This window comes from Phyllobates terribilis, unplaced genomic scaffold, assembly GCF_046119375.1.
Source record: "Phyllobates terribilis strain yellow unplaced genomic scaffold, ASM4611937v1 Scaffold_4__5_contigs__length_816908805, whole genome shotgun sequence".
Classification (NCBI taxonomy): domain Eukaryota; kingdom Metazoa; phylum Chordata; class Amphibia; order Anura; family Dendrobatidae; genus Phyllobates; species Phyllobates terribilis.
In genome coordinates this window covers 773,222,596-773,248,449 of record NW_027362764.1, presented here as the reverse complement: position 1 = coordinate 773,248,449, position 25,854 = coordinate 773,222,596, and positions in this window count along the sequence as shown.

The following is a 25,854-nucleotide window of genomic DNA, read 5'->3' as shown; positions in this document are numbered from 1 at the left end:
GCCTCTGATGATACAGATGTGGCCTCTGATCATACTGATGTGGCCTCTGATCATACACATGTGGCCTCTGATCATACTGATGTGGCCTCTGATCATACACATGTGGTCTCTGATCATACTGATTTGGCCTCTGATGATACAGATGTGGCCTCTGATCATACTGATGTGGCCTCTGATCATACACCTGTGGCCTCTGATCATACTGATGTGGCCTCTGATCATACACATGTGGCCTCTGATCATACTGATGTGGCCTCTGATCATACACATGTGGTCTCTGATCATACACATGTGGCCTCTGATCATACTGATGTGGCCTCTGATCATACACATGTGGCCTCTGATCATACTGATGTTGCCTCTGATCATACACATGTGGCCTCTGATCATACTGATTTGGCCTCTGATGATACTGATGTGGCCTCTGATCATACTGATGTGGCCTCTGATCATACACCTGTGGCCTCTGATCATATTGATGTGGCCTCTGATTATACACATGTGGTCTCTGATCATACTGATGTGGCCTCTGATCATACACCTGTGGCCTCTGATCATATTGATGTGGCCTCTGATTATACACATGTGGCCTCTGATCATACTGATGTGGCCTCTGATCATACACATGTGGTCTCTGATCATACACATTTGGCCTCTGATCATACAGATGTGGGCTCTGATCATACTGATGAGGCCTCTGATCATACTGATGTGGCCTCTGATCATACTGATGTGGCCTCTGATCATTCAGATGTGGTCTCTGATCATACAGATGTGGCCTGTGATCATACAGATGTGGCCTCTGATCATACTGATGTGGCCTTTGATCATACTGGTGTTCAGGGGCGGACTGGCCCACTGGAGGATCGGGAAAACCCCCGGTGGGCCCCGGGTCCCGATGGCCATGCCCCCAAGCCTCGCCCCCCTAACCCCCTTGGGCTTTGTACAGAGAACAGAGGGCACCCCCTGTGCGCTAATCATTTCGGCAGCACTGCCGATATGATTAGTGATTTGCCCTCTGCAGCGGCAAAGCAGTGAGAGTGATCTCCCTGCTCTGCCTGCTGCCGCAGTGCTCCTCTGCCTCCTCTGCGCAGTGCGACACTGCCGGCGCGTGCGCAGGAAGTCAGTGTCAGGGAGATGATGTCATCGCCCTGGGACTGCTTCCTGGGCACGCTGTGGAGGACAGACCCGGCATCGCCCCAGGCAGCGGCTGCAGGCCTGCAGCTCATCTCGACGCATCAGTATGAAAAGCAGGGGCCGGGGTTACTGGGAGGACCCCTGGCCGAGGCTGGCTGTAAATACTACTGAGCAATGGGCATGATTATCATCATGCCCTTTGCCCAGCATGTCCTGCTGCCAGCCTCTGGTTACTGGTACTATGCCTAGCAGCATGTACTACCACCAGTGGCTGGCAGGACATGCTGGGTGGGCATGATAGTACCACGTAAGCTGGCAGGACATACTAGGCATGAATCATGCCTGCCTAGTATGTCTTGCCAGCCTCTGTGGTACTATCATGCCCACCTGGCATGTCCTGCCAGCCACTGGTGGTGTTGTGGTACTATCATGCTAGTACTACTATCACCAGTGGCTGGCTGGCAGGACATGCTGGGCATGATAGTACCACAGAGGTTGGCAAGACATACTAGGCAGGCATGATTCATGCCTAGTATGTCCTGCCAGCCTCTGTGGTACTATCATGCCCAGCATGTCCTGTCAGCCTTTGTGATACTAACATGCCCAGCATGTCCTGTCAGCCTCTGTGGTACTATCATGCCCAGCATGTCCTGTCAGCCTCTGTGGTACTATCATGCCCAGCATGTCCTGTCAGCCTCTGTGGTACTATCATGATCAGCATGTCCTGTCAGCCTCTGTGGTACTATCATGCCCAGCATGTCCTGTCAGCCTCTGTGGTACTACCATGCCCAGCATGTCCTGTCAGCCTCTGTGGTACTATCATGCCCAGCATGTCCTGTCAGCCTCTGTGGTACTATCATGCCCAGCATGTCCTGTCAGCCTCTGTGGTACTATCATGCCCAGCATGTCCTGTCAGCCTCTGTGGTACTATCATGCCCAGCATGTCCTGTCAGCCTCTGTGGTACTATCATGCCCAGCATGTCCTGCCAGCCACTGGTGGTACCATCATGCATGCCCATTGCTCATTTTGTTTTTTATTAAAGATGGAGTCCCTACATGTGTTTTGTGTTTTATTTTTATTAAAAAAAAATTCTCTGTGTTGTGGTTTTTTTTTCTGTTTACTAGAAATTCATGGTGGCCATGTCTAGTTTGGCGTGACGCCATGAATTTCAGGCTTAGTGCCAGCTGATAATACAAAGCTGGTACTAACCCCATTATTACCCAGCGTGCCAACCCCACCAGGGCCATTAGAAGAGCCGCATAAAGCGCCTGGAAATGGCGCTGCGATGAATGCGCCAATTCCAGGGGTGGCTGCGGGCTGCCGTTTTCAGCGTGGGGGGCCCAGAATGCTTGGGCCTTACCATGCTGAGAATCCCAGCCCCCAGCTGCCTGGTTTTACCTGGCTGGCGATCAAAATATGGCAGGAGCCCACGCATTTTTTTTTTATTATTATTTTTTTTAAATAATTTTTAAAAAAATTGGGCTTTCCTGACTTTTGATCAGCAGCCAAGGTAAAGCCAGGCAGCTAGAGGTGGCAGCCCGTAGCTGTCTGCTTTATCTGCTATGAGAATCAAAAATTCTGCGGAGCGCTATGTCATTTTTTTATATATATACTTCTATATGTGTGACAGTCCCAACAGCTAATCACAGACGCTGACACAGAGCATGGGTGTCTGTGATTGGCTGCTTGAGTAACCTGAAGGCAGCCCATACATAGTACCATACTAGAATATATGGGCTAATTGTACATTACTTGAACGCCAATCACAGACGCCCATCCTCTTTGACAGCATCTGCGATTGGCTGTTGGGTCTGTCACATATAGAAGTGTGAAAAGAAATTTTTAAAAACGATTTTTGATTCTCACCGCAGATAAAGCAGACAGCTACGTACTGCCACCCCCAGCTGCCTGGCTTTACCTTGGCTGGCGATTCAAAGACAGAGAAGCCGAATATTTGTTTTAAACTTATTTAACTTTTTTTTTTTTTTTAAATGCGTTGGCTCCCGCCATATGTTGATCGCCAGCCAGATAAAACAAGGCAGCTGGGGGCTGGGAGTCGCAGCATGGTAAGGCCCAAGTGTTTTTGGCCCCCCACATTGAAAATCGCAGCCCGCAGCCACCCCTGAAAATGGCGCATTCATCATGGCACCATTTCCAGGTGCTTTACCCGGCTCTTCCAGCGGCCCTGGTGGTGAGTGGCACCCTGGGTAATAATAGAGTTAGTACCAGGCCAGCTTTGTATTATCAGCTGGTACTAAGCCCGAAATTCATGGTGTCATGCTAAATTAGACATAGCCACCATGAATTTCTAGTAAACAGAAAAAAAAAAAAAAGACAATTTTTTTTTTATTAAAAATAAAACACATTTAGGGACTCCATCTTTAATAAAGAAAAATCCTCACTCCAACGTAATCCATAGGTCTTCTGTCTTCAGCTCTGCTACATCTTTGCCATCAGACAAATATGTCTGCTGACAGAGATGAGCAGGCACAGAATGACACTGGAGCACTGTTACTGTGTAGGGCAGTGCTATGTTGCTTTTTTTGTCATTTCATGCAGTGTAGAAATCTTGGGAAAAGTGTGGATTGTGCTCTGGAAGTGATCAGTTATAGCTAACTATGTTATTTTCTGCAGAGATAAGTCCTGCATAGAAGATGTGATATATCGATCCGTGCCAGATAAAGAACTTCACCTAGAGACATCACTGTTGAGTATGTGTATTACCTATACACACACACTGACACTATATACAGAGCTCCTGTGTGTAATGTCACTGGAGATCACTGTATTACCTATACACACACATTGACACTATATACAGAGCTCCTGTGTGTAATGTCACTGGTGATCACTGTATTACCTGTATACTATATACAGAGCGAGCTCCTGTGTGTAATGTCACTGGTGATCACTGTATTACCTATACACACACTGACACTATATACAGAGCTCCTGTGTGTAATGTCACTGGTGATCACTGTATTACCTATACACACACACTGACACTATATATAGAGCTCCTGTGTATAATGTCACTGGTGATCACTGTATTACCTGTACACTATATACTATATACACAGCTCCTGTGTATAATGTCACTGGTGATCACTGTATTACCTATACACACACACTGACACTATATACAGAGCTCCTGTGTATAATGTCACTGGTGATCCCTGTATTACCTGTACAGTATATACAGAGCTCCTGTGTATAATGTCACTGGTGATCACTGTGTTACCTGTACAGTATATACAGAGCTCCTGTGTATAATGTCACTGGTGATCTGTATTACCTATACACACACACTGACACTATATACAGAGCTCCTGTGTATAATGTCACTGGTGATCCCTGTATTACCTGTACACTGACACTATATACAGAGCTCCTGTGTATAATGTCACTGGTGATCACTGTATTGCCTATACACACACACTGACACTATATACAGAGTTCCTGTGTGTAATGTCACTGGTGATCACTGTATTACCTGTACACTATACACCATATACAGAGCTCCTGTGTGTAATGTCACTGGTGATCACTGTATTACCTGTACACTATATACAGAGCTCCTGTGTGTAATGTCACTAGTGATCACTGTATTACCTGTACACTATACACTATATACAGAGCTCCTGTGTGTAATGTCACTGGTAATCACTGCATTACCTATACACACACACTGACACTATATACAGAGCTCCTGTGTATAATGTCACTGGTGATCACTGTATTACCTGTACACTATATACAGAGCTCCTGTGTATAATATCACTGGTGATCACTGTATTACCTATACACAGACACTGACACTATATACAGAGCTCCTGTGTATAATGTCACTGGTGATCACTGTATTACCTGTACACTATACACTATATACAGAGCTCCTGTGTGTAATGTCACTGGTGATCACTGTATTACCTGTACACTATATACAGAGCTCCTGTGTGTAATGTCACTGGTGAGTCCCTGTATTACCTGTACACTATACACTATATACAGAGCTCCTGTGTGTAATGTCACTGGTGATCACTGTATTACCTGTACACTGACATTATACACAGAGCTCCTGTGTATAATGTCACTGGTGATCACTGTATTACCTGTACACTATACACTATATACAGAGCTCCTGTGTGTAATGTCACTGGTGATCATTATATTACCTATACACACACACTGACACTATATACAGAGCTCCTGTGTATAATGTCACTGGTGATCCCTGTATTACCTCTACACTGACACTATACACAGAGCTCCTGTGTGTAATGTCACTGGTGATCACTGTATTACCTATACACACACACTGACACTATATACAGAGCTCCTGTGTATAATGTCACTGATAATCTCTACATTATCTGTACACTGACTCTATATACAGAGCTTTTTTACATTTTCATTATCAGTCACTATCTGGTGCCATTATGTGCCATGGTCATGGCGTGGCGGTATTTGTTCCTTGTATGTGGTATTATTTGGACAGTCACTATGTGGTGGTAATATGTGGTCTTCTCATGGTGTGGCAGTATATATACCTTGTACTTGGTAGTATTTGATCACTATGTGGTGGTATGTGTTCTGGTCATGGTGTGGCGGTATTTCTCTCTTCTATGTGGTATTATTAGTCTAGGGATAGTTGTCAGTCATTTGTTTTTTCGGATATTAAGAATGGGAACTTTCTTTATTTGCAATACATATTAAATACTTGGATGTTTAACCTCTCCCTGTGTTGTGACTACTACACAGCAGCAGAGATGCACGTCAGCTCAAGATGCAAAAAATAAGCCGTCACACAGCCCCAGATCCAAAAAAATGAGAACACTACGGTGCGCAGAACATGGCGTGAAAAGTGTGATTTTTTTTTTTTAAACTTATGAATTTGTTTTCACCACTTAGATACCAGTAAAGGTATACATGTTTGGTATCTACAAACTCGTACTGACCCGAGGCATCACCTTGTCACGTCAGTTTTTCCATATAGTGAACATGGTGACTAAAACACCCAATAAACAAACGTGTAATTGCTCTTTTTTTGCAATTTTACTGCACTTGGAATTTTTGTTGCCATTTCCCTGTACACTATATTGTAAAATAAATGATTGCATCTGAAAGTACAACTCGTCCCGCAAAAAAACTGTCTTTCCTGCTGCTACAGACTTTTATATGACTACAATTTACATTCTGCTGCTTATGCAAACATTTTTGCAGTTTACAAGACGCTTCTTACACTTGCTTGCACCCAGGTTTCATGTGAAAGAGTGTTCTCAAAGCTGAAAATTGTAAAAAATCGTCTGAGAGCTTCGATTGGACAGGAGCTTTTAGAGTCCCTCCTTCTGTTGAACATTGAGTATGACATTTCAAGGAACTTAGACTATGATGACATTATTAATACATATGCAATGTCATATTCTGTTCTGAAAAAAAAACGTTTGTAATTTTGCTGCTGAATGACTGTTAGTGTGAGTTTATTTGTTGTTTTGAGCCTTTCACTAACAATTGAATGGTATTGTATTATAGAGGAGAGGAAAACGTGCAATACAAACTTCCAAAATGCTTACAGAATTCTTTTACTTTTTCCAGCGGCCAAGTTTGGTGCTGCTACAATGATGCCGGCTGCTGGGATGCCAGATAGATGCAGGTTCAATTTGTGGCACTTATACTTTAAGAGAATGTACAGTACCTTGAAAGTATTTATTCTTATTGTTCTGTTATGGCACTTTATCACACATTGGTGTGAATAAGATAACAGTATTCCTCTTTCCCAGGAGTGTTTCTTTAGTTTGTTATTTATTCATTATATTGGTTATTTCTTCGTTAATAAAGTTGATTCATTTTGAAAGAGTTTGTGGACTTATGTTATTCCTATATACGGTAACTGCATGGTGCTGGTGGGCCCCAAGATTGATTTTTTCCTGGTGGGCCCCAGGTACTCCAGTCCGGCGCTGCTGGTGTACCCTCTCATCATACTGATGTGGCCTCTAATCATACACATGTGGCCTCTGATCATACAGATGTGGCCTCTGATCATACTGATGTGGCCTCTGATCATACACATGTGGCCTCTGATCATACTGATGTGGCCTCTGATCATACTGATGTGGCCTCTGATCATACTGATGTGGCCTCTAATCATACACATGTGGCCTCTGATCATACTGATGTGGCCTCTGATCATACACATGTGGCCTCTGATCATACTGACGTGGCCTCTGATCATACTGATGTGGCCTCTGATCATACTGATGTGGCCTCTGATCATACTGATGTGGCCTCTGATCATACACATGTGGCCTCTGATCATACTGATGTGGCCTCTGATCATACTGATGTGGCCTCTGATCATACTGATGTGGCCTCTGATCATACACATGTGGCCTCTGATCATACTGATGTGGCCTCTGATCATACAGATGTGGCCTCTGATCATACACATGTGGCCTCTGATCATACTGATGTGGCCTCTGATCATACAGATGTGGCCTCTGATCATACACATGTGGCCTCTGATCATACTGATGTGGCCTCTGATCATACACATGTGGCCTCTGATCATACCGATGTGGCCTCTGATCATACAGATGTGGCTTCTGATCATACACATGTGGCCTCTGATCATAGTGATGTGGCCTCTGATCATACACATGTGGCCTCTGATCATACTGATGTGGCCTCTGATCATATCATAATGATGTGGCCTCTGATCATACTGATGTGGCCTCTGATCATACAGATGTGGCCTCTGATCATACTGATGTGGCCTCTGATCATACACATGTGGCCTCTGATCATACTGATGTAGCCTCTGATCATACTGATGTGGCCTCTGATCATACTGATGTGGCTTCTGATCATACTGATGGGGCCTATAATCATACTAATGTGGCCTCTGATCATACACATGTGGCCTCTGATCATACTGATGTGGCCTCTGATCATACTGATGTGGCCTCTGATCATACACATGTGGTCTCTGATCATACAGATGTGGCCTCTGATCATACAGATGTGGCCTCTAATCATACACATGTGGCCTCTGATCATACTGATGTGGCCTCTAATCATACACATGTGGCCTCTGATCATACTGATGTGGCCTCTGATCATACACATGTGGCCTCTGATCATACTGATGTGGCCTCTGATCATACTGATGTGGCCTCTGATCATACACATGTGGCCTCTGATCATACTGATGTGGCCTCTGATCATACAGATGTGGCCTCTGATCATACACATGTGGCCTCTGATCATACTGATGTGGCCTCTGATCATACACATGTGGCCTCTGATCATACTGATGTGGCCTCTGATAATACAGATGTGGCTTCTGATCATACACATGTGGCCTCTGATCATACTGATGTGGCCTCTGATCATACACATGTGGCCTCTGATCATACTGATGTGGCCTCTAATCATATTGATATGACCTCTGATCATACACATGTGGCCTCTGATCATACACATGTGGCCTCTGATCATACTGATGTGGCCTCTGATCATACAGATGTGGCCTCTGATCATACTGATGTGGCCTCTGATCATACTGATGTGGCCTCTGATCATAATGATGTGGCATCTGATCATACAGATGTGGCCTCTGATCATACTGATGTGGCCTCTGATCATACAGATGTGGCCTCTGATCATACTGATGTGGCCTCTGATCATACACATGTGGCCTCTGATCATACTGATGTGGCCTCTGATCATACTGATGTGGCCTCTGATCATACTGATGTGGCTTCTGATCATACTGATGTGGCCTATAATCATACTAATGTGGCCTCTGATCATACACATGTGGCCTCTGATCATACTGATGTGGCCGCTGATCATACACATGTGGTCTCTGATCATACAGATGTGGCCTCTGCTCATACAGATGTGGCCTCTGATCATACAGATGTGGACACTGATCATACTGATGTGGCCTCTGATCATACTGACGTGGCCTCTGATCATACTGATGTGGCCTCTGATCATACTGATGTGGCCTCTGATCATACAGATGTGGCCTCTGATCATACAGTTGTACCCTCTGATCATACAGATGTGGCCTCTGATCATACACATGTGGCCTCTGATCATACTGATGTGGCCTCTGATCATACTGATGTGGCCTCTCATCATACACATGTGGCCTCTGATCATACTGATGTGGCCTCTGACCATACAGATGTGGCCTCTGATCATACACATGTGGCCTCTGATCATACAGATGTGGCCTCTGATCATACAGATGTGGCCTCTGATCATACTGATGTGGCTTCTGATCATACACATGTGGCCTCTGATCATACACATGTGGCCTCTGATCATACTTATGTGGCCTCTGATCATACACATGTGGCCTCTGATCATACTAATGTGGCCTCTGATCATACACATGTGGCCTCTGATCATACACATCTGGCCTCTGATCATACTGATGTGGCCTCTGATCATACTGATGTGGCCTCTGATCATACACATGTGGCTTCTGATCATACTGATGTGGCCTCTGATCATACACATGTGGCCTCTGATCATACTGATGTGGCCTCTGATCATACTGATGTGGCCTCTAATCATACTGATGTGACCACTGATCATACACATGTGGCCTCTGATCATACTGATGTGGCCTCTGATCACACAGATGTGGCCTCTGATCATACTGATGTGGCCTCTGATCATACTGATGTGGCCTCTGATCATACAGATGTGGCCTCTGATGATACACATGTGGCCTCTGATCATACTGATGTGGCCTCTGATCATACTGATGTGGCCTCTGATCATACTGATGTGGCCTCTGATCATACACATGTGGCCTCTGATCATACTGATGTGGCCTCTGATCATACACATGTGGCCTCTGATCATACACATGTGGCCTCTGATCATACTAATGTGGCCTATGATAATACTGATGTGGCCTATGATCATACTGGTGTGGCCTCTGATCATACTGATGTGGCCTCCGATCATACTGATGTGGCCTCTGATCATACAGATGTGGCCTCTGATCATACTGATGTGGCCTCTGATCGTACTGATGTGGCCTCTGATCATACACATGTGGCCTCTGATCATACTGATGTGGCCTCTGATCATACTGATGTTGCCTCTGATCATACTGATGTGGCCTCTGATCATACTGATGTGGCCTCTGATCATACACATGTGGCCTCTGATCTTACTGATGTGGCCTCTGATCATACACATGTGGCCTCTGATCATACTGATGTGGCCTCTGATCATACAGATGTGGCCCTTGATCATACTGATGTGGCCTCTGATCATACACATGTGGCCTCAGATCATACTGATGTGGCCTCTGATCATACTTATGTGGCCTCTGATCATACTGATGTGGCCTCTGATCATACAGATGTACCCTCTGATCATACTGTCGTGGCCTCTGATCATACTGATGTGGCCTCTGATCATAGAGATGTGGCCTCTGATCATACTGATGTGGCCTCTGATCATACAGATGTGGCCTCTGATCATATACATGTGGCCTCTGATCATACTGATGTGGCCTCTGATCATACTGATGTGGCCTCTGATCATAGAGATGTGGCCTCTGATCATACACATGTGGCCTCTGATCATACTGATGTAGCCTCTGATCATACTGATGTGGACTCTGATCATACTGTTGTGGCCTCTCATCATACACATTTGGCCTCTCATCATACTGATGTGGCCTCTGATCATACAGATGTGGCCTCTGATCATACTGATGTGGCCTCTGATCATACTGATGTGGCCTCTCATCATAAACATGTGGCCTCTGATCATACTGATGTGGCCTCTGATCATACGGATGTGGCCTCTGATCATACACATGTGGCCTCTGACCATACTGATGTGGCCTCTGATTATACACATGTGGCCTCTGATCATACTGATGTAGCCTCTGATCATACCCATGTGGCCTCTGATCATACTTATGTAGCCTCTGATCATACTTATGTGGCCTCTGATCATACTGATGTGGCCTCTGATCATACTGATGTGGCCTCTGATCATACACATGTGGCCACTGATCATAATGATGTGGCCTCTGATCATACACATGTGGCCTCTGATGATACACATCTGTCCTCTGATCATACTGATGTGGCCTCTGATCATACTGATGTGGCCTCTGATCATACTGATGTGGCTTCTGATCATACTGATGTGGCCTCTGATCATACTGATGTGGCCTCTGATCATACACATGTGGCCTCTTATCATACTGATGTGGCCTCTAATCATACTGATGTGACCTCTGATCATACACATGTGGCCTCTGATCATACTGATGTGGCCTCTGATCATAGAGATGTGGCCTCTGATCATAATGATGTGGCCTCTGATCATACTGATGTGGCCTCTGATCATACACATGTGGCCTCTGATCATACTGATGTGGCCTCTGATCATACAGATGTGGCCTCTGATCATACTGATGTGGCCTCTGATCATACTGATGTGGCGTCTGATCATACACATGTGGCCTCTGATCATACTGATGTGGCCTCTGATCATACTGATGTGGCCTCTGATCATAATGATGTGGCCTCTGATCATACACATGTGGCCTCTGATCATACTGATGTGGCCTCTGATCATACTGATGTGGTCTCTGATCATACTCATGTGGCCTCTGATCATACTGATGTGGCCTCTGATCATACAGATGAGGCCCCTGATCATACTGATGTGGCCTCTGATCATACACATGTGGCCTCTGATCATACTTATGTGGCCTCTGATCATACTGATGTGGCATCTGATCATACAGATGTACCCTCTGATCATACTGTCGTGGCCTCTGATCATACTGATGTGGCCTCTGATCATACAGATGAGGCCCCTGATCATACTGATGTGGCCTCTGATCATACACATGTGGCCTCTGATCATACTGATGTGGCCTCTGATCATACTTATGTGGCCTCTGATCATACTGATGTGGCCTCTGATCATACAGATGTACCCTCTGATCATACTGTCGTGGCCTCTGATCATACTGATGTGGCCTCTGATCATACAGATGTGGCCTCTGATCATACTGATGTGACCTCTGATCATACAGATGTACCCTCTGATCATACTGATGTGGCCTCTGATCATATTGACGTGGCCTCTGATCATCTATATGTGGCCTCTGATCATACTGATGTGGCCTCTGATCATACTGATGTTGCCTCTGATCATACACATGCGTCCTCTGATCATACCGATGTGGCCTCTGATCATACTGATGGGCCTCTGATCATACACATGTGGACTCTGATCATACTGATGTGGCCTCTAATCATACTGATGCGGCCTCTGATCATACACATGTGGCCTCTGATCATACTGATGTGGCCTCTGATCATACACATGTGGCCTCTGATCATACTGATGTGGCCTCTGATCATACACATGTGGCCTCTGATGATACACATCTGGCCTCTGATCATACTGATGTGGCCTCTGATCATACTGATGTTGCCTCTGATCATACACATGTGGCTTCTGATCATACTGATGCGGCCTCTGATCATACTGATGTGGCCTCTGATCATACACATGTGGCCTCTGATCATACTGATGTGGCCTCTAATCATACTGATGTGACCTCTGATCATACACATGTGGCCTCTGATCATACTGATGTGGCCTCTGATCATACAGATGTGGCCTCTGATCATACTGATGTGGCCTCTGATCATACTCATGTGGCCTCTGATCATACTGATATGGCCTCTGATCATACACATGTGGCCTCTGATCATACTGGTGTGGCCTCTGATCATACACATGTGGCCTCTGATCATACTGATGTGGCCTCTGATCATACTGATGTGGCCTCTGATCATACACATGTGGCCTCTGATCATACTGATGTGGCCTCTGATCATACACATGTGGCCTCTGATCATACTGATGTGGGCTCTGATCATACACATGTGGCCTCTGATGATACACATCTGGCCTCTGATCATACTGATGTGGCCTCTGATCATACACATGTGGCCTCTGATCATACTGATGTGGCCTCTGATCATACTGATGTGGCCTCTAATCGTAAACATGTGGCTTCTGATCATACTGATGTGGCCTCTGATCATACTGATGTGGCCTCTGATCATACACATGTGGCCTCTGATCATACTGATGTGGCTTCTAATCATACTGATGTGACCTCTGATCATACACATGTGGCCTCTGATCATACTGATGTGGCCTCTGATCATACAGATGTGGCCTCTGATCATACTGCTGTGGCCTCTGATCATACACATGTGGCCTCTGATCATACTGATGTGGCCTCTGATCATACTGATGTGGCCCCTGATCATACACATGTGGCCTCTGATCATACTGATGTGGCCTCTGATCTTACAGATGTGGCCTCTGATCATACTGATGTGGCCTCTGATCATACTGGTGTGGCCTCTGATCATACTGATGTGGCCTCTCATCATAAACATGTGGCCTCTGATCATACTGATGTGGCCTCTGATCATACGGATGTGGCCTCTGATCATACACATGTGGCCTCTGACCATACTGATGTGGCCTCTGATCATACACATGTGGCCTCTGATCATACCGATGTAGCCTCTGAACATACTTATGTGGCCTCTGATCATACTGATGTGGCCTCTGATCATACACATGTGGCCTCTGATCATACTGATGTGGCCTCTGATCATACACATGTGGCCACTGATCATAATGATGTGGCCTCTGATCATACACATGTGGCCTCTGATGATACACATCTGGCCTCTGATCATACTGATGTGGCCTCTGATCATACTGATGTGGCCTCTGATCATACTGATGTGGCTTCTGATCATACTGATGTGGCCTCTGATCATACTGATGTGGCCTCTGATCATACACATGTGGCCTCTGATCATATTGATGTGGCCTCTAATCATACTGATGTGACCTCTGATCATACACATGTGGCCTCTGATCATACTGATGTGGCCTCTGATCATAGAGATGTGGCCTCTGATCATACTGATGTGGCCTCTGATCATACTGATGTGGCCTCTGATCATACACATGTGGCCTCTGATCATACTAATGTGGCCTATGATCATACTGATGTGGCCTCTGATCATACACATGTGGCCTCTGATCATACTGATGTGGCCTCTGATCATACAGATGTGGCCTCTGATCATACTGATGTGGCCTCTGATCATACTGATGTGGCGTCTGATCATACACATGTGGCCTCTGATCATACTGATGTGGCCTCTGATCATACTGATGTGGCCTCTGATCATACTGATGTGGCCTCTGATCATAATGATGTGGCCTCTGATCATAGACATGTGGCCTCTGATCATACTGATGTGGCCTCTGATCATACTGATGTGACCTCTGATCATACACATGTGGCCTCTGATCATACTTATGTGGCCTCTGATCATACTAATGTGGCCTCTGATCATACAGATGTACCCTCTGATCATACTGTCGTGTCCTCTGATCATACTGATGTGGCCTCTGATCATACAGATGAGGCCCTGATCATACTGATGTAACCTCTGATCATACACATGTGGCCTCTGATCATACTGATGTGGCCTCTGATCATACTTATGTGGCCTCTGATCATACTGATGTGGCCTCTGATCATAATGATGTACCCTCTGTTCATACTGTCGTGGCCTCTGATCATACTGATGTGGCCTCTGATCATACAGATGTGGCCTCTGATCATACTGGTGTGGCCTCTGATCATACAGATGTACCCTCTGATCATACTGATGTGGCCTCTGATCATATTGACGTGGCCTCTGATCATCTATATTTGGCCTCTGATCATACTGATGTGGCCTCTGATCATACAGATGTGGCCTCTGATCATACTGGTGTGGCCTCTGATCATACAGATGTACCCTCTGATCATACTGATGTGGCCTCTGATCATACTGATGTGGCCTCTGATCATACACATGCGTCCTCTGATCATACCGATGTGACCTCTGATCATACTGATGTGGCCTCTGATCATACACATGTGGCCTCTGATCATACTGATGTGGTCTCTGATCATACACATGTGGCCTCTGATCATACTGATGTTGCCTCTGATCATACAGATGTGGCCTCTGATCATACCCATGTGGCCTCTGATCATACTGATGTGGCCTCTGATCATACACATGTGGCCTCTGATCATACTGATGTGGCCGTTGATCATACAGATATGGCCTCTGATCATACTGATGTGGCCTCTGATCATACAGATGTGGCCTCTGATCATACTGATGTGGCCTCTGATCATACACATGTTGCCTCTGATCATGCTGATGTGGCCTCTGATCATACTGATGTGGCCGCTGATCATACAGATGTGGCCTCTGATAATACACATGTGGCCTCTGATCATACACATGTGGCCTCTGATCATACTGATGTGTACTCTGATCATACTGATGTGGCCTCTGATCATACACATGTGGCCTCTGATCATACTGATGTGGCCTCTGATCATACACATGTGGCCTCTGATCATACTGATGTGGCCTCTGATCATACACATGTGGCCTCTGATCTTACTGATGTGGCCTCTGATCATACAGATTTACCCTCTGTTCATACTGTCGTGGCCTCTGATCATACTGATGTGGCCTCTGATCATACAGATGTGGCCTCTGATCATACTGGTGTGGCCTCTGATCATACAGATGTACCCTCTGATCATACTGATGTGGCCTCTGATCATATTGACGTGGCCTCTGATCATCTATATTTGGCCTCTGATCATACTGATGTGGCCTCTGATCATACTGATGTGGCCTCTGATCATACACATGCGTCCTCTGATCATACCGATGTGACCTCTGATCATACTGATGTGGCCTCTGATCATACACATGTGGCCTCTGATCATACTGATGTGGTCTCTGATCATACACATGTGGCCTCTGATCATACTGATGTTGCCTCTGATCATACAGATGTGGCCTCTGATCATACACATGTGGCCTCTGATCATACTGATGTGGCCTCTGATCATACACATGTGGCCTCTGATCATACTGATGTGGCCGCTGATCATACAGATATGGCCTTTGATCATACTGATGTGGCCTCTGATCATACAGATGTGGCCTCTGATCATACTGATGTGGCCTCTGATCATACACATGTTGCCTCTGATCATGCTGATGTGGCCTCTGATCATACTGATGTGGCCGCTGATCATACAGATGTGGCCTCTGATAATACACATGTGGCCTCTGATCATACACATGTGGCCTCTGATCATACTGATGTGGACTCTGGTCATACTGATGTGGCCTCTGATCATACACATGTGGCCTCTGATCATACTGATGTGGCCTCTGATCATACACATGTGGCCTCTGATCATACTGATGTGGCCTCTGATCATACACATGTGGCCTCTGATCTTACTGATGTGGCCTCTGATCATACAGATGTGGCCTCTGATCATACTGATGTGGCCTCTGATCATACACATGTGGCCTCTTATCTTACTGATGTGGCCTCTGACCATACAGATGTGGCCTCTGTTCATACTGATGTGGCCTCTGATAATACTGATGTGGCCTCTGATCATACTGATGTGGCCTCTGATCATACAGATGTGGCCTCTGATCATACACATGTGGCCTCTGACCATACTGATGTGGCCTCTAATCATACACATGTGGCCTCTGATCATACTGATGTAGCCTCTGATCATACATATGTGGCCTCTGATCATAATTATGTGTCCTCTGATCATACTTATGTGGCCTCTGATCATACTGATGTGGCCTCTGATCATACACATGTGGCCTCTGATCATACTGATGTGGACTCTGATCATATAAATGTGGCCACTGATCATAATGATGTGGCCTCTGATCATACACATGTGGCCTCTGATGATACACATCTGGCCTCTGATCATACTGATGTGGCCTCTGATCATACTGATGTGGCCTCTGATCATACTGATGTGGCTTCTGATCATACTGATGTGGCCTCTGATCATACTGATGTGGCCTCTGATCATACACATGTGGCCTCTGATCATACTGATGTGGCCTCTAATCATACTGATGTGACCTCTGATCATACACATGTGGCCTCTGATCATACTGATGTGGCCTCTGATCATAGAGATGTGGCCTCTGATCATACTGATGTGGCCTCTGATCATACTGATGTGGCCTCTGATCATACTGATGTGGCCTCTGATCATACACATGTGGCCTCTGATCATACTAATGTGGCCTATGATCATACTGATGTGGCCTCTGATCATACACATGTGGCCTCTGATCATACTGATGTGGCCTCTGATCATAATGATGTGGCCTCTGATCATACACATGTGGCCTCTGATCATAGAGATGTGGCCTCTGATCATACACATGTGACCTCTGATCATACTGATGTGGCCTCTGATCATACAGCTGAGGCCCCTGATCATACTGATGTGGCCTCTGATCATACTGATGTGGCCTCTGATCATACACATGTGGCCTCTGATCATACTGATGTGGCCTCTAATCATACTGATGTGACCTCTGATCATACACATGTGGCCTCTGATCATACTGATGTGGCCTCTGATCATACTGATGTGGCCTCTGATCATAGAGATGTGGCCTCTGATCATAATGATGTGGCCTCTGATCATACTGATGTGGCCTCTGATCATACACATGTGGCCTCTGATCATACTAATGTGGCCTATGATCATACTGATGTGGCCTCTGATCATACACATGTGGCCTCTGATCATACTGATGTGGCCTCTGATCATACAGATGTGGCCTCTGATCATACTGATGTGGCCTCTGATCATACTGATGTGGCGTCTGATCATACACATGTGGCCTCTGATCATACTGATGTGGCCTCTGATCATACTGATGTGGCCTCTGATCATAATGATGTGGCCTCTGATCATACACATGTGGCCTCTGATCATACTGATGTGGCCTCTGATCATACAGATGAGGCCCCTGATCATACTGATGTGGCCTCTGATCATACACATGTGGCCTCTGATCATACTGATGTGGCATCTGATCATACAGATGTACCCTCTGATCATACTGTCGTGGCCTCTGATCATACTGATGTGGCCTCTGATCATACAGATGAGGCCCCTGATCATACTGATGTGGCCTCTGATCATACACATGTGGCCTCTGATCATACTGATGTGGCCTCTGATCATACTTATGTGGCCTCTGATCATACTGATGTGGCCTCTGATCATACAGATGTACCCTCTGATCATACTGTCGTGGCCTCTGATCATACTGATGTGGCCTCTGATCATACAGATGTGGCCTCTGATCATACTGATGTGACCTCTGATCATACAGATGTACCCTCTGATCATACTGATGTGGCCTCTGATCATATTGACGTGGCCTCTGATCATCTATATGTGGCCTCTGATCATACTGATGTGGCCTCTGATCATACTGATGTTGCCTCTGATCATACACATGCGTCCTCTGATCATACCGATGTGGCCTCTGATCATACTGATGGGCCTCTGATCATACACATGTGGACTCTGATCATACTGATGTGGCCTCTGATCATACTGATGCGGCCTCTGATCATACACATGTGGCCTCTGATCATACTGATGTGGCCTCTGATCATACACATGTGGCCTCTGATCATACTGATGTGGCCTCTGATCATACACATGTGGCCTCTGATGATACACATCTGGCCTCTGGTCATACTGATGTGGCCTCTGATCATACACAAGTGGCTTCTGATCATACTGATGTTGCCTCTGATCATACACAAGTGGCTTCTGATCATACTGATGCGGCCTCTGATCATACTGATGTGGCCTCTGATCATACACATGTGGCCTCTGATCATACTGATGTGGCCTCTAATCATACTGATGTGGCCTCTGATCATACAGATGTGGCCTCTGATCATACTGATGTGGCCTCTGATCATACTCATGTGGCCTCTGATCATACTGATATGGCCTCTGATCATACACATGTGGCCTCTGATCATACTGGTGTGGCCTCTGATCATACACATGTGGCCTCTGATCATACTGATGTGGCCTCTGATCATACTGATGTGGCCTCTGATCATACACATGTGGCCTCTGATCATACTGATGTGGCCTCTGATCATACACATGTGGCCTCTGATCATACTGATGTGGGCTCTGATCATACACATGTGGCCTCTGATGATACACATCTGGCCTCTGATCATACTTATGTGGCCTCTGATCATACACATGTGGCCTCTGATCATACTGATGTGGCCTCTGATCATACTGATGTGGCCTCTAATCATAAACATGTGGCTTCTGATCATACTGATGTGGCCTCTGATCATACTGATGTGACCTCTGATCATACACATGTGGCCTCTGATCATACTGATGTGGCCTCTGATCATACAGATGTGGCCTCTGATCATACTGCTGTGGCCTCTGATCATACACATGTGGCCTCTGATCATACTGATGTGGCCTCTGATCATACTGATGTGGCCCCTGATCATACACATGTGGCCTCTGATCATACTGATGTGGCCTCTGATCTTACAGATGTGGCCTCTGATCATACTGATGTGGCCTCTGATCATACTGGTGTGGCCTCTGATCATACTGATGTGGCCTCTCATCATAAACATGTGGCCTCTGATCATACTGATGTGGCCTCTGATCATACGGATGTGGCCTCTGATCATACACATGTGGCCTCTGACCATACTGATGTGGCCTCTGATCATACACATGTGGCCTCTGATCATACCGATGTAGCCTCTGATCATACCCATGTGGCCTCTGATCATACTTATGTAGCCTCTGATCATACTTATGTGGCCTCTGATCATACTGATGTGGCCTCTGATCATACACATGTGGCCTCTGATCATACTGATGTGGCCTCTGATCATACACATGTGGCCACTGATCATAATGATGTGGCCTCTGATCATACACATGTGGCCTCTGATGATACACATCTGGCCTCTGATCATACTGATGTGGCCTCTGATCATACTGATGTGGCCTCTGATCATACTGATGTGGCTTCTGATCATACTGATGTGGCCTCTGATCATACTGATGTGGCCTCTGATCATACACATGTGGCCTCTGATCATATTGATGTGGCCTCTAATCATACTCATGTGACCTCTGATCATACACATGTGGCCTCTGATCATACTGATGTGGCCTCTGATCATAGAGATGTGGCCTCTGATCATACTGATGTGGCCTCTGATCATACTGATGTGGCCTCTGATCATACACATGTGGCCTCTGATCATACTAATGTGGCCTATGATCATACTGATGTGGCCTCTGATCATACACATGTGGCCTCTGATCATACTGATGTGGCCTCTGATCATACAGATGTGGCCTCTGATCATACTGATGTGGCCTCTGATCATACTGATGTGGCGTCTGATCATACACATGTGGCCTCTGATCATACTGATGTGGCCTCTGATCATACTGATGTGGCCTCTGATCATACTGATGTGGCCTCTGATCATAATGATGTGGCCCCTGATCATAGACATGTGGCCTCTGATCATACTGATGTGGCCTCTGATCATACTGATGTGACCTCTGATCATACACATGTGGCCTCTGATCATACTTATGTGGCCTCTGATCATACTAATGTGGCCTCTGATCATACCGATGTACCCTCTGATCATACTGTCGTGTCCTCTGATCATACTGATGTGGCCTCTGATCATACAGATGAGGCCCCTGATCATACTGATGTAACCTCTGATCATACACATGTGGCCTCTGATCATACTGATGTGGCCTCTGATCATACTTATGTGGCCTCTGATCATACTGATGTGGCCTCTGATCATAATGATGTACCCTCTGTTCATACTGTCGTGGCCTCTGATCATACTGATGTGGCCTCTGATCATACAGATGTGGCCTCTGATCATACTGGTGTGGCCTCTGATCATACATATGTACCCTCTGATCATACTGATGTGGCCTCTGATCATATTGACGTGGCCTCTGATCATCTATATTTGGCCTCTGATCATACTGATGTGGCCTCTGATCATACTGATGTGGCCTCTGATCATACACATGCGTCCTCTGATCATACCGATGTGACCTCTGATCATACTGATGTGGCCTCTGATCATACACATGTGGCCTCTGATCATACTGATGTGGTCTCTGATCATACACATGTGGCCTCTGATCATACTGATGTTGCCTCTGATCATACAGATGTGGCCTCTGATCATACACATGTGGCCTCTGATCATACTGATGTGGCCTCTGATCATACACATGTGGCCTCTGATCATACTGATGTGGCCGCTGATCATACAGATATGGCCTCTGATCATACTGATGTGGCCTCTGATCATACAGATGTGGCCTCTGATCATACTGATGTTGCCTCTGATCATGCTGATGTGGCCTCTGATCATACTGATGTGGCCGCTGATCATACAGATGTGGCCTCTGATAATACACATGTGGCCTCTGATCATACACATGTGGCCTCTGATCATACTGATGTGGACTCTGATCATACTGATGTGGCCTCTGATCATACACATGTGGCCTCTGATCATACTGATGTGGCCTCTGATCATACACATGTGGCCTCTGATCATACTGATGTGGCCTCTGATCATACACATGTGGCCTCTGATCTTACTGATGTGGCCTCTGATCATACAGATGTACCCTCTGTTCATACTGTCGTGGCCTCTGATCATACTGATGTGGCCTCTGATCATACAGATGTGGCCTCTGATCATACTGGTGTGGCCTCTGATCATACAGATGTACCCTCTGATCATACTGATGTGGCCTCTGATCATATTGACGTGGCCTCTGATCATCTATATTTGGCCTCTGATCATACTGATGTGGCCTCTGATCATACTGATGTGGCCTCTGATCATACACATGCGTCCTCTGATCATACCGATGTGACCTCTGATCATACTGATGTGGCCTCTGATCATACACATGTGGCCTCTGATCATACTGATGTGGTCTCTGATCATACACATGTGGCCTCTGATCATACTGATGTTGCCTCTGATCATACAGATGTGGCCTCTGATCATACACATGTGGCCTCTGATCATACTGATGTGACCTCTGATCATACACATGTGGCCTCTGATCATACTGATGTGGCCTCTGATCATACACATGTGGCCTCTGATCTTACTGATGTGGCCTCTGATCATACAGATGTACCCTCTGATCATACTGTCGTGGCCTCTGATCATACTGATGTGTCCTCTGATCATACTGATGTGGCCTCTGATCATACTGATGTGGCCTCTGATCATACAGATGTGGCCTCTGATCATACACATGCGTCCTCTGATTATACCGATGTGGCCTCTGATCATATTGACGTGGCCTCTGATCATACTGATGTGGCCTCTGATCATACAGATGTGGCCTCTGATCATACACATGCGTCCTCTGATCATACAGATGTGGCCTCTGATCATACTGATGTGGCCTCTGATCATAATGATGTGGCCTCTGATCATACAGATGAGGCCCCTGATCATACTGATGTGGCCTCTGATCATACACATGTGGCCTCTGATCATACTGATGTGGCCTCTGATCATACTTATGTGGCCTCTGATCATACTGATGTGGCCTCTGATCATACAGATGTGGCCTCTGATCATACACATGCGTCCTCTGATCATACTGATGTGGCCTCTGATCATATTGACGTGGCCTCTGATCATATATATGTGGCCTCTGATCATACTGATGTGGCCTCTGATCATACTGATGTGGCCTCTGATCATACACATGCGTCCTCTGATCATACCGATGTGGCCTCTGATCATACTGATGTGGCCTTTGATCATACACATGTGGCCTCTGATCATACTGATGTGGCCTCTGATCATACACATGTGGCCTCTGATCATACACATGTGGCCTCTGATCATACAGATGTGGCCTCTGATCATACACATGTGGCCTCTGATCATACTGATGTGGCCTCTGATCATACACATGTGGCCTCTGATCATACTGATGTGGCCGCTGATCATACAGATGTGGCCTCTGATCATACTGATGTGGCCTCTGATCATACAGATGTGGCCTCTGATCATACTGATGTGGCCTCTGATCATACACATGGGGCCTCTGATCATGCTGATGTGGCCTCTGATCATACTGATGTGGCCGCTGATCATACAGATGTGGCCTCTGATAATACACATGTGGCCTCTGATCATACACATGTGGCCTCTGATCATACTGATGTGGCCTCTGATCATACACATGTGGCCTCTGATCATACTGATGTGGCCTCTGATCATACAGATGTGGCCTCTGATCATACACATGTGGCCTCTGATCATACTGATGTGGCCTCTGATCATACACATGTGGCCTCTGATCATACTGATGTGGCCCCTGATCATACACATGTGGCCTCTGATCTTACTGATGTGGCCTCTGATCATACAGGTGTGGCCTCTGATCATACTGATGTGGACTCTGATCATACAAATGTGGCCTCTGATCTTACTGATGTGGCCTCTGATCATACACATGTTGCCTCTGATCATACTGTTGTGGCCTCTCATCATACTGATGTGGCCTCTGATCATACACATGTGGCCTCTGATCATACTGATGTAGCCTCTGATCATACCCATGTGGCCTCTGATCATACTTATGTGGCCTCTGATCATACTTATGTGGCCTCTGATCATACACATGTGGCCTCTGATCATACTGATGTGGACTCTGATCATACACATGTGGCCACTGATCATAATGATGTGGCCTCTGATCATATACACGTGGCCTCTGATGATACACATCTGGCCTCTGATCATACTGATGTGGCCTCTGGTCATACTGATGTGGCCTCTGATCATACTGATGTGGCTTCTGATCATACTGATGTGGCCTCTGATCATACTGATGTGGCCTCTGATCATACTGTCGTGGCCTCTGATCATACTGATGTGGCCTCTAATCATACTGATTTGACCTCAAATCATACACATGTGGCCTCTGATCATACTGATGTGGCCTCTGATCATAGAGATGTGGCCTCTAATCATGATCATACTGATGTGGCCTTTGATCATACTGATGTGGCCTCTGATCATACAGATGTGGCCTCTGATCACACTAATGTGGCCTATGATCATACTGATGTGGCCTCTGATCATACACATGTGGCCTCTGATCATACTGATGTGGCGTCTGATCATACACATGTGACCTCTGATCATACTGATGTGGCCTCTGATCATAGAGATGTGGCCTCTGATCATACACATGTGACCTCTGATCATACAGATGTGGCCTCTGATCACACACATGTGGCCTCTGATCATACTGATGTGGCCTCTGATCATACTTATGTGGCCTCTGATCATACTGATGTGGCCTCTGATCATACAGATGTACCCTCTGATCATACTGTCGTGGCCTCTGATCATACTGATGTGGCCTCTGATCATACAGATGTGGCCTCTGATCATACTGATGTGGCCTCTGATCATACAGATGTGGCCTCTGATCATACACATGCGTCCTCTGATCATACCGATGTTGCCTCTGATCATATTGACGTGGCCTCTGATCATACTGATGTGGCCTCTGATCATACAGATGTGGCCTCTGATCATACACATGCGTCCTCTGATCATACAGATGTGGCCTCTGATCATACTGATGTGGCCTCTGATCATAATGATGTGGCCTCTGATCATACACATGTGGCCTCTGATCATACTGATGTGGCCTCTGATCATACACATGTGGCCTCTGATCATACTGATGTGGCCTCTGATCATACAGATGAGGCCCCTGATCATACTGATGTGGCCTCTGATCATACTTATGTGGCCTCTGATCATACTGATGTGGCCTCTGATCATACAGATGTACCCTCTGATCATACTGTCGTAGCCTCTGATCATACTGATGTGGCCTCTGATCATACAGATGTGGCGTCTGATCATACAGATGTGGCCTCTGATCATACAGATGTGGCCTCTGGTCATACACATGCGTCCTCTGATCATACTGATGTGGCCTTTGATCATATTGACGTGGCCTCTGATCATATATATGTGGCCTCTGATCATACTGATGTGGCCTCTGATCATACTGATGTGGCCTCTGATCATACACATGCGTCCTCTGATCATACCGATGTGGCCTCTGATCATACTGATGTGGCCTCTGATCATACTGTTGTGGCCTCTGATCATACTGATGTGGCCTCTGATCAAACACATGTGGCCTCTGATCATACTGATGTGGCCTCTGATCATACAGATGTGGCCTCTGATCATACACATGTGGCCTCTGATCATACTGATGTGGCCTCTGATCATACACATGTGGCCTCTGATCATACTGATGTGGCCGTTGATCATACAGATGTGGCCTCTGATCATATTGATGTGGCCTCTGATCATACAGATGTGGCCTCTGATCATACTGATGTGGCCTCTGATCATACACATGTGGCCTCTGATCATACTGATGTGGCCGCTGATCATACAGATGTGGCCTCTGATAATACACATGTGGCCTCTGATCATACACATGTGGCCTCTGATCATACTGATGTGGCCTCTGATCATTCACATGTGGCCTCTGATCATACTGATGTAGCCTCTGATCATACAGATGTGGCCTCTGA